The sequence below is a fragment of the Neopelma chrysocephalum genome, unplaced genomic scaffold, assembly GCF_003984885.1.
Source record: "Neopelma chrysocephalum unplaced genomic scaffold, ASM398488v2 Primary Assembly neopelma1_138, whole genome shotgun sequence".
NCBI lineage: Eukaryota > Metazoa > Chordata > Aves > Passeriformes > Pipridae > Neopelma > Neopelma chrysocephalum.
In genome coordinates, this window is record NW_020897800.1 from 6,134,529 (window position 1) to 6,146,462 (window position 11,934).

The 11,934-nt window shown below is 51.7% G+C and overlaps 1 protein-coding gene across 2 annotated transcripts in view; it reads left to right on the plus strand.

Annotated features, from left to right (window-relative positions):
* The first annotated feature begins 7,477 nt into the window (after nucleotides 1-7,477).
* Nucleotides 7,478-11,934, plus strand: part of FLI1 (Fli-1 proto-oncogene, ETS transcription factor) — a 104,112-nt gene continuing 99,655 nt past the window's right edge. Inside the window, exon 1 of one of the 2 annotated variants that reach the window (XM_027699365.1) lies at nucleotides 7,478-7,561. The gene's annotated coding sequence lies outside the window, so the exon portion shown is untranslated. Of the gene's footprint in view, nucleotides 7,562-8,203; nucleotides 8,445-11,934 lie in introns of those variants that run through there. The other variant, XM_027699364.1, reaches the window with a different exon arrangement.

Sequence of the window (11,934 nt, forward strand, 5' to 3'; positions counted from 1 at the left end):
CCATTTTCCAGCTCAAAGCAAGAGCAAATAAAATCCGCACTGGTGTTATAGTGGAGCCCTTCCTTTCCTACAGCTAAAAAAATCAGAATGCCTTTCTTTCTTTCTTTCTCTCTTTCTTTCTTTATTTTTCTTTCTTTCTTTCTTTCTTTATTTTTCTTTCTTTCTTTCTTTCCCTCTTTCTTCCTTTCTTTCCCTCTTTCTTCCTTTCTTTCCCTCTTTCTTTCTTTCCCTCTTTCTTTCTTTTCTTTGTAAATGAAAGAAGACATTTCCCCAGTCTCCCTTCCCTTTGCTATCAGCAGCCAGTCAGTCCCATTTACAAGTCCTCATCCATCAGCACAAACGTTTGTGTTGCAACGTTCTGGGTTTGTTTAAATCCAATTAAAAAGAGGAGGAAATGTAGAGGCACTTCTTTGGTGATGAAGCAGCTTGTTTTGAAGGTTCAGGTGGATCTGAGCTCTTTAAGACAGTTTTAAACTGTCGACTTCACTTAAAAGACTTAACCTTACATGAAAAAGCGTTTGAGCCGCAGCAGAGCCGGGAGTGCTCCGGGTGCGTCTCATTATTTTTCGTTGGGTTTTTCTTTTTTTCAGGGCTAAATGTATGCAAATACTTTACACTGTGCTTCTCTCTGAAGTGACACTCTGCTTCCCTGCCTTTCTGGAAGTGTTTGAAGCCCGCAGGCAGCTGCGGCTGAGCAGCATCCCCGGGAGCCGCCTGCCGCCGTCCGGCCGCACTGCAGTCCCGGCTGGATCCCCAACTCCCGGGATGTCAGGGATGAGCCACAAACCACCCTCCTCTCACCGAGCTCACAGATCTGGCAGGTGCAGAAAGGCTCGTGGCTGAATAAAGGCTCCTTTTCTGCCCTTTTTCTCCTTCAGGGAGGCAGAATTCACGGGGAACACGCTCTTTTCCTATTAAATCAGCTGGAAAACAAGTCTGAGGGTTTAGTTCTACTGCACCAGACAGAGCAACCAAGCTTCATCACCCTCCTGGGGAGAGGTCACCTCGTGGGGGATGTTGGCAGTGAGCGCAAAGGACCTGAACCTGACACGAGCTGACACTCAAGGCAATGTCCCAAATGTTCCCCAGACCCTCTTTCCCCCTCCCCAGGGCCATCCCATGGCAGCAGAGCTGGGCAGCCACACTCAGGCTGAATTGACCATCTCAGAGCATTTCTCCGCGCTGGCACCTCTGGGTGGCACCTCCAGCACCCCAAGTAGGGCTGCAACCCACATCCCACAGCGCCCTGCTTGCCCCCCAGGGTCCCTGTCTGACCCTCTGAGCTCTTCTCCCACCTAAAGTCCAGAGAAGAGACAATCTACTGTGACATGGCATCACTTCAGGTCCCAGTGGCAACAAATCCATGGGCACTGGGAGCTTCCCGAGCAGTTCAAGGTTTTCCCGTCCCCGGGTGCTGCTCTTTTGCAGGCACATGAAGAGCCCCACACTTTGGCTCCAGATCTGAACTTTCAGAGATCTTAAAGCCAGAAAGGACCATAGATTATCCAGGCTGACTTCCTGTCTAACACAGGCCATATGAGTCCATCCCCTTATTCCTACTCTGAGCCCAATAATTTCTGCTTGGCTGTACATCTCTTCCAAACAGGCATCCGGTCTTGATTTAAAGACTTCAAGAGATGGAGAATCCATCACTTCCCGTGGCAGCTTGTGCCAATGGTTATTTCCAACAAAGGAGGAAGCTATTTAGAGCTGGGCTTACATGTCAGAATCCTCTCTCAGGGTAAAGAATGGCTCCCAGGCTGCTCACCCGTAAAACAAAGGCACAAAGCAGTCACTGAAGAAGGATCTTGCCCCAAAAGCGAGTCTGTTCTTTCCCACTGTTGCAGCTGATGGATCTTAAGTTGGTCTTTTCTCTATGAGTATCATCTTCCGTGCCCGTGGTGGCTGTGAAGACATTGTCTCAGCACATTTATTACAAGTGGGTTCTTTTTCTCAGGAACAACCCAGCACGTTTTGCCAACACACACATTTCCCAAGAAATCCTCCCTGGGAGTGTGTGGCCACCCTGGTCCTTCCATGGGCGGTGAGAGAAGGAGATGTTCTGCAGAAAACACCTGCATGGCTCCTCCAGTCTCCATGATATCCATGGATCTCTCAGTCTCCATGATATCCATGGATCTCTCAGTCTACATGACATCCATGGATCTCTCAGTCTACATGACATCCATGGCTCCCCAGTTTCCATCACATCCATGGCTCCCCCGTTTCTATCACATCCATGGCTCCCCCAGCTTCTGTGACATCCATGGATCTCTCAGTCTCCATGGAATCCATGAATCCCCCCAGTCTCCATGACATCTATGGATCCCCCCAGCCTCTGTGACATCCATGGCTCCCCGAGTCTTCACAACATCCGTGGATCCCCTTGGTCTCCATGACATCCATGGATCCCCCAATCTCTATGACATACATCCATGGATCTCCCAGTCTCCATGACATCCATGGATCTCTCGGTCTCCATGACATCCATGGATCCCCCAATCTCTATGATGCACATCCCTGGATCCCCCAGTCTCCATGGTCTCCCAGTCTCTTTCCCATCCTCCTGCCTCCAAGCCAAGGCACGGAGGAGCAGGGAGGAGCCCACTGGGTTATCAGGATGGACGTGTGGACACCTGTGTCTCCATCAGCCTTTCCAGGTTTTTTGAGTTCCCATCCCTCAGCTCCAGAGTGGGACAGGCCGTGGCCATGGCCCAGCTGGCTGAGCCTTGGCCTGGCCAGGCCAGGGAGCTCGAGGGAGCTGAGGAAGGATCTGGGAGAGCTGATGCCCAGCAGGACTGTGGGGTGGGGTGGGACATGTGTCTGCTCTGAGCTACCAACTGGGATTCATCCTTAATCCTGGATTCCCTTCAGGGCTGCCAGGGGACTGGTTCCTGGGCAGATTCAGAGGACCAAGGCATGGCCCTGCTGACACCCCAGAGTGTCCTGCTATGGACCAGCCCTGGGAGCTGTCCCAGTTTCTGTCCCAGTGCCACCAGGGTGTGCAAACCCGGCTGTTCCTGTAACCGTTACCGAGTTATTTATATACATATATAATATACATTATTTGGTGCTTCCCATTCTATTAAAGGGCTCCAGGTCCCCAAGACATTTCCAGAGCAGTGAAGCAGTGAGGGCCATGGGAGCTCCTGGAGCATCCAGACAGGCTCTCCACACCTGGAGCGATGTAGGAGCGGGAGGGAGGGATGGGAGTTGCTCTTGACAACTTAATGCACTGAGATAAAAATTTGTGAATGTCTGGGAGGGCTGTCCAAGCTCTCAGTGAAGAGATTTGGCACCCACTGAGCACCTGTAGGAATCAACCTGGAACTGCAACTGTGGGAACTCACTTGTTCCAATGGATTAAACAAATCTTCCTTTGCTGGATGAGAATTCCCAGCTTGGCTGATAATCCATCTGGCAAAAAGAGCTGGACAAGATCTGAGCCAAACCCATGGATATTTTTAACCCTTGCAATATGTCTGGCACTGGCTGGTGAGGACAGAGCTGCTACCCTCAAATCTCAGCTTTCTTAGATCTTCCAAAATCAGACGAGAGAGATCTCCAGGATGAGGGAAAATGTCTCATGTGGTCTCAGTTCCTCAGCTGATTGACAGAGCCCCCCAGCCCAGATACCACAGGCAGGGCAAAATATGGCATCCAAATCCATCGAGGAAGTTTGTTGTTTGATAACCACATCCTCTGGCAGGGACAGGGCTGCTCAGAAATAGGGCAGTGGGAGGAGCAGGACTCCCACATCCCCCCTTCCCCCCAGACAAACGGACCCAATTTCTACCCCCGCTTGTCAGAATTTCTTCCTCATCCAACGGGATCTGAAACAACAAGGGGTTTTTCAAAGAAGCACGTTTGGCCTCGGTGTAAATGTTATTTTTCCGAGCTGCCACAAGGTGCCAGCATTTCGGAGTGTTCTGGGAGCCAGGCGGCGGGACCTCAGCGCGGGGACGACCCGCGGCACGGGCTGAACCCCGCTCTGCTCCACCAGCTCCCCCCAGGGCCCTCACAGAGCCCTCGCTGTCCCCATGGATTCGGTGTGTTAGGGGGCAAGGGCGGGGAAGGAGGAGGAAAGCATCTTCATGGGAGGTGGAGGAAAGTATCTTTATGGGAGGTGAAGGAAAGCATCTTCATGGGAGGTGGAGGAAAGTATCTTCATGGAGAGGAGGTGGAGGAAAGTATCTTCATGGAGAGGAGGTGGAGGAAAGCGTCTTCCTGGAGAGGAGGTGGAGGAAAGCATCTTCATGGAGAGGAGGTGGAGGAGGAAAGCATCTTCATGGAGAGGAGGTGGAGGAAAGTATCTTCGTGGAGAGGTGGAAATCGTTGCTGTCTGGGCTGCAGACCTTGGCTTGAGCAGTTTTGGGGCTGCACTGTGTGACCAGCCCGTGGCTCCCCTGTTTGAGGCACATGCAGGTGTTGGATGGAAGGATGTTCCCTGTGCCCATGAGGGCCGTGGTTTCTCTGGCTGGGCTGGGCTGCCTCCTTCCAAGCTCAAAGGAAACATCCTCCTCCTCCTCCAAGACTGTGCAAATGCTCCTGCTGGATCTCTTTTGGCAGCATTGCAGCACTTGCAGTGGGAGTTTTCCCTCTCACTTCCCCAAACTGAGAGAGACAAACGAAGCAGTTCTGCATTTCTCATCTCGTTTGTCTCTGCTGGCAGGGACGTTCCCCTGGCAGCCCTGGGGAGCTCACAGCCCTCTTTCAGTTCTGTTCATGCCCCATCTGACCAACTACCCTCCACCCTGAGCCCCCTGGCAGGTCCCAGCAGGAGAAGAACTACTCTGTGGACTCCATCCTCCTTCAGGAGTCACTGCCCTGAGGCACTTGAGACTCCTGGATGTCCCTTAAATCTTACAGTGCCACCAAGAAGGAGCAGTTGGTGGGATTTTACAACCTAGTTGAGGTTTCTTCTTCTTGTGGAAAGACATACAAGAAATACAGCTTCTCCAACAGGCTGATAACCTTCTGACCCCCCCTCGAGTGCACCAGCAGTGCCCTGCAAGCCTTTGGTAATTCCTCTAATCCTCCACACATCCTAATCCCCAGATAGGCACTAACAATCCATCCCTTCTGCAGGGAGCTGAGCCACCTGGGAGATGGGATGCAGCAACCTGCCATGGCACCTGAAACCCTCAGTGGCTCCATGATCCTTCTGAACCTCCTTGAAAGCCCCATCCACGGTGGCTGATGAGCTGAAGACATCCCCCTGGCACCCCTCAACAGCTCTCTTCAAAACAAGATCCAGCAGCCCCGTTTCATCCCCCTCCCTTCTCTATCCATTCCCCTGGAGATGGGAGAACTAACACACTTGTTTCTATAAATATGTATTTCTTCCCTTCCTGGCTCACTTCAGGGATCTTCTCTCCCACAGAGAGGGATAAGGAAGATAATTGAAGTTGATGGGCAATATGGTAAAAACACAAATCCCCTTTTGGTTTGAGGGAAGACAGAGCAGCCAGCTGGTTTGGAGCTTTACTGCTCCGACCACAGCACGGGAGGACAATTTGGCTTGGGAATATGCCTTTGCAATCACGGAATTCCTCACCTCCCCGCAGCAAATCAGGATTGATGTCAGCAGAGCAACCTCAGCTTTCACAACCCGAAGCCCAGGCCAAGGACTTTTTGTGCCTTGACATGATTTTTACACTCTCCAGTCTCCCAGCACTGTGGGATAAATTCCCTGTTCCACTCCTGGAGCAGCGAGCCACGGCTTTATCAGTGAATATTCAGGGAGACAGACACTGCTTCCAGACAATGCTGTCTCCAGAAAGGAGAGTTGGGACAGTGGGGCTGTGGAGGAAGGACTCGCCTGCTCCCTGCAGGCGGGTGGTTCAAAGCACAGCTGCGGAGCTGCCCTTGGGCTGGCGGCACACGGGGGATGCTCCCAAATGGAGCTTGGCCACAACCCTGCACGGTTTTTTTTCCACACATACGTTACAAATGGACTTCTCAGCTCAAAAGTGGAAAAACAAACGTTTTCCCTCATGCCCCTCATTTATTTTTGTTAAGGATCGGGTTGTCTCTTTTCTTTAAATAAACTACTGATTTGTAGTTTCCTACCAGTGTTTCTGTTCTGCAGTCGAGGCGAGCCTGTGAAATCTTTGCACTTAGAAAATAAAGTGGGATTTCATCATTACCTTTCTTCAGGGAAAACTTCCAGCCAGGACTTTACTACGTGGCACTTGGAGCAGGCTGGAGAGGCTCCATTCCCAGGTCATGGAGCAGAGCCTACCAAAGCCAAACCTCAGACTTAACCCTGCTGATTATTCATCCCCTTCTGTACCACTTCTCAAAACTAGGCTTCCTGGCACTGGGAGACACTGGAAGTTGCCCAGTTTAACTGGGGCCATGGCAGGACAGCCACTGGGCACCAGCAGAAAAGCAGCACAGATGCCAAAACATCTGGATTGTGCAGCAAAAGATGTACCAGAGCCATTCCTGCTCCTTTCTCCGCTGCTTTGTCACTAACACAACACAGAAGGGCCTACAGAACAAACATGCTGCTGCCAGATGTTTAGAACATCTGCTCAGACCAATAAAGCAAAAACAACAACAAAAAATAACCGTGAAAAGAAAGGGAAAGAAGGAGCATCCCCGGATCCTGCAGGGCTCAGTTTGTGTTGGATGGGATGTGGTGGGACTGCCCACAGAAGCCTCATGGCATGGTGACACCACAGGTGCTCCCAGGGAGAAGCACTCCCATCCCCAGGGATGTGAAAGCCATGGGGATTTGGATACCCCCCTCCCAAGGGTGACCCCGTGGATTTCTGTGTCCCTCCTGCTGCCTGGGTGCCTCTGCTCATTCCTGCTCCATGTGCACATGACATCATCCTGCCTGTGTCCATGGCAGCCCTGGGTGGTGAGGAAGTGTTCTCATTCCCTGCTGCAAACCCAGCCCAAAGTGCAAACAGGCCCTGGCACAGACTGGGGGCAGCGCTCCGGAGCTCCAGAGATATGATTTGGGAAGGCAACGAGGAGCAAAGCACCACAGGGAGCTGGACATGGAGGGGATGGAGTGTGTCCAGCTGGGGAAGGGACTGGAGCACAAGTGCTGTGAGGAGAGGCTGAGGGAGCTGGGGGGGCTCAGCCTGGAGAAGAGGAGGCTCAGGGGAGACCTCCTCACTCTCTGCAACTCCCTGACAGGAGGGGGGAGCCAGGGGGGGGTTGGTCTCTTTTCCCAGGCAACTCTCAGCAAGACAAGAGGGCTCAGTCTTAAACTGTGCCAGGGGAGGTTTAGGTTGGATATTAGGAAGAATTTCTTTCCAGAGAGGGTGCTCAGCCATTGGAATGGGCTGCCCAGGGAGGGGGTGGAGTCACCGTCCCTGGAGATGTTTAAGAAGACACTGGATGTGGCATCAATGCCATGGGCTGGGTGACAAGGTGGTGTTGGGTCATGGGTTGGACTCAATGATCTCAGAGGTCTTTTCCAACCCAGTTGATTCCATGGTTCTGTGGTTCTGTGGGTGGCTCCTGGCACAGCACCTCGCCCAGGATCACCCATGGAGAGCACCTGGGAGTGGAAACCCAAGAGCCTCCAGCCCAGACTGAAGTAAGTCCTTGCTGGGATGGTCTGAGCACTGCCCAGTCCGGGGGTGTCCCTGGGAAGGCTGTGCCCTGGCAGGCCTGACAGTGCCCATTTTGGGCCCCACAGAAAGGGAAGCTCCCTGGGTTGCAGCAGCACCTCAAGGCTGGTGCAATCTCCCCTGGGTACGTCCTGCCCTGGCTTTGTGCCCAGGGGAACCTCAGCTCTACCAAAGTGGGGCCAGTTCTCAGCTTCCCCCAGAGCCCCAGCCCCCCTCCTGCACTGTTCAAAGCCCTTGGTTTCAGCTCAGACCCTGAGCCCTCCAGGTGTAAACCCATGTGAAAACACCCACCCTTTCCCCAGCCTGGCTTTGCAATCAATGACAGGTCCAAGGGCATTAGATCCCAGCCTGGACCATGTCTCCATGTGCCTCTGTGGCCACCCCTTGGGCCTGATTCTGCCTCCAAGTTTGTGCCAGAGCATGTGGTTGGTTAAAAGAAAGCCCAGTAACCACAGCTGACAGGTTGTGACTGGGTCACAGAATCATGGAATCCTGGAATCATGGAGTCATAGACTCATGGAATGTTCATAGAATCATTAATGCTAGAAAATACTCTAATTCTTTAGAAGGTCTGGATCATCTTGTATGTCCTTCACACCTCAGCTGAGTGCTGGGATCTGCTCTCAGGGCACTGTGCCACGATGCTGGAGCCAGACAGTGGGATAGTTTGTCTTGCTTGGTCTGAGCTTTGCTACAGCTGGGAGTTGAACCCAATCCCTGCTCAAAGCAGCTGTCCCCAAGAGAGTGACCCCCATCCCACCCCTCCTGGCTGGGGACAAGGATCCCTGGAGCAAAGCCAGGGGACAACATGTCACAGGAGGGCACTGGCACCTCCCAGCCACTGCCGTGGTAGATTTTACATACGTAAATATATACTTATATATATATATAAAAAGTCTGAAGTCAGGAGAAATGAATCATTTGGCAGAGGTGCAGCTCTGGTTTGGTGACAGGCTCTGGCTTCCAAGCAGCTCTCCCAGAGAGCCTGGAACCAGCAGAGCAAAGAAAAACACCTCTGATGGGTAGAGAGGCCGGTGGGTCCCAGCAGGAGGGAGCCAGAGCAAAAGGCTGCAGAGGTGACCTCAGTGGGCAATAGAAAGGCAAGAGCAGTGCTGCTTCCAACTTAAATAAAGACAGATATTCCACTCAGTGCCTTCCAACCAGCCTCTCTGGAGCTGCCCATGCTCGTTCCTCCACAGTCATTTAAAAAGGCCCAGGCAGAAATGCAGAGAGATTCCCCGACCCCAGCAAACCTGATTTACTTGCCACTCTACCCAGGTTTGAGCTCTACCCTCTGCATCATTGAATTCCCCTGGAGCAAGGAGTTAAGTAAAATAAACGAGGAAAATCAGATTTTTAGTGCTCAGGGAGCAGCAAGTGGCTTCTTTGCACAGAGAGCAGCTCTTTCTCTGGGTGGTGCTGCCCTGCCCTGCCCAGTGTGGGAAGCTCCAGCATCCTTCTCCTTGTCTGCCAAGGCTGCTCACCTCCAGCTGGGTCATCCAGTGCTGCCCAGCCAAGTGGAAAATACCATGATGTACATCTTTCCTCGGTAATTTTGGGATTCGTCAGGGCAGTGAATAATCTCATGCCTCAAAACTGGAAACCTCTCTGTGCCTTGTGAAGCTGCCCTGAGTGAGAGAAGGAGTCTGAAGCAGAGAACAGCAAGGTCTTAGCCTTGGTGAAAACACTGGCTGGTATTTCCATGTGCCACCAAATGCAGCATCTTTCTCTGGGTGACCTTGTATTTTGTTCAATATGATGAAAAATCTGAGTAATTCCAGAGGAACTGGTTGTGCCCCTGTGTAGGGACAGGATTTCTCTCAAGGTGGAATGATTGTCACCACCTTGGCAGATGATCTGAATTTAACAGGTTAAAAGTGCATACATGGGGTGGGGAAACTTAGAGAGAAATGACCTGTGATCCATCACACTTGTGCACTGGGAATTATGGGATTTTGAAGCTCCAGTTTTGCAGGAGGGACACTTTTCCCCTCAGCATTTTGGTTTCAACAGGTGCAATCATTTGAGCCAGCTCACCTGGAGCTACAGCCATTTTCCTGAGGAAAATGGGGAATGAGGACACCCAGACTCCAAAAATATCCCTTTCTGAATTAGCCAGCAATCACAACACCCAGCACAAGGGACTTTTTAGTGTCAGAAGCCACTTCAAAAGAATAACTCACCCTCCTGCAGCGACTCCTCTCGTGCTGTGTCCGTGTGCCCAGAGCCAGACTTGTGCTGGGGGAGGAGGTGTTTGGGATGGTGAGTTTTCCAGGGTAAGGCTCCTTCCTCAGGAGACAAAAGAGCTGGAAATTTTCATAAACACTGCAGTAAATTTCAGAGGATTTGATTTTATTCCAGGGCAAAATCTGGGGCATTGCTTTGGAGAGGGATGGGAAGAGGTGGGAGGCAGGAGGGGATGGTTTCCTTCCCAGACCCATTGATCTGCACAGGGGATGGAGAGAGACAATCCCCACGGGGCTGTACAGGCTGCCCAGGAGAAAATTCATGCTGGGAAATGTAAATCTCCCCCCTGGGTGACACCAGGGCTGTCTCTGGAATTCCCAGGCAGACAGACCCTGGGCAGGGTGTCCATACACTCTGCTTTGCCCTCATCCTGCTCAGCTCAACCCTCATCCTTCAGCCCAACCCTTGCCAAGCCCTCTGGTACTGCAGATGCATCAGGAACAAACTACAACTGGCAAATCATTGTATTTATGGCAGCAGTGTAATCACCTTTTAGCTTTCAGACCTAAAAAGAGAGTTTCCTGGCAGCTGGTTGTATCATGGTCCCATTAAACTCAACTCCACCAGCCAGGGCAAAAAATGCATTTTCTCATTCATCAGAGATTTTGAAGCTTTGACTATTCCAGCTAAAAAAAGAGAAAGGGGAGTAGGAGTTGTGAAAATAGGAATATTTATTTTTGAAAGAATTGAAACACCTAAATACTGAGCTTTGGTGCTGTTTGAAATAGAATCAAACATTTCTAACCAAATGGTCCTTAGGATGGAAACAAAAATATAAGCATTTGACAACTACCAAACCAGGACATTTCAAATGTGAAAACACTTGGGGAAACATCTGAACTCAAGAGGCATTTGTGAGCATTCGGGGGCTGCAGGAGGGGAACTGGGCTCCTGACAGGAAGCTTGAGCCATGTCCCCACTCATCCCTCTACTCTAACTCCCCTCTCCTCTCCACCTCCTTGGCTGATTCCAACCAAACAGCCTCTAAAGGCTGGGTGTCCCAATCATATTAAATTTGTACAGATTTGGCAAAAATCAGCAGCTGAGGAGACAGAGGGAGGAATGGGATGAGTTGGGGCACAAGGAACACGAGGACACAGGAAAACAGATTTTATGCATTTGCAGAACATCTTGTAACAGAGAAAGAATAAAAAAAAAGCAATTGCCATGCAATGCTGCTACATCTTTCTCCAGGACACTCCTTGTACCCTCTCCTGAAGCATCTTCCACTGGGTGCTGGGGCAGAGAGGGCCAGGGCAGGGCTGCAGCCACGAGCTGGACTCCTCCTGTGGTTGAGGCACCTCTTTGATCCTCAGTCCAGGGCTGGCCTCCTCCTGCTCCCATCCTGGTGCTCTGCACTCGCTGACATTCTGCTCCTGTTTCTGTTTATTTGTCCTCAATTGTGTCATTGTCTCGACCAGGAACTTGGAAAGCTCCTTGGAACACTGGCCCGTGCTGCCTTGCCATCTGGCTGCTGGCTGACGACTACAGTAGCAAACAAAACCCAAACATTATAAAATAGGCCTGTTAAAGTTGGTTTTTATGAAGAGGATAATAGGATGGGAAATGGGAGAGAGCCTGTCTTGTGCCAAGCTGAAGAGGAACCATCACCAGAGCTCTCCAGACGAGGAGCTCTCACCAGGGCTGCAAACACTCCTGGGTTTGAGGCTCCAAAATCTGAGTGAACAGGCATGGGGACACTGAGGCACAGGGGCAGCCCTTGGGTCTGGGGCAGACCTAAATGTCCTGGTGCCCAGGAAGTGTTGGCATCCTGCAGGGGGAACCAGCCAAGGAAAGGCAGCTCTGAGGGCAAGAAATCTTCTTGCACGTCACTTGATGTTGACTCTGCTGAGGACAGTGGCAGTGCTGCTCCTCCTGGAGGGATCACATCCTGCTCCTGGAGGGATCACATCCTGCTCCTCCTGGAGGGATCACATCCTGCTCCTCCTGGAGGGATCACATCCTGCTCCTCCTGGAGGGATCACATCCTGCTCCTCCTGGAGGGATCACACCCTGCTGCTCCCGGAGGGGGTCACATCCTGCTCCTCCTGGAGGGATCACACCCTGCTGCTCCTGGAGGGATCACAACCTG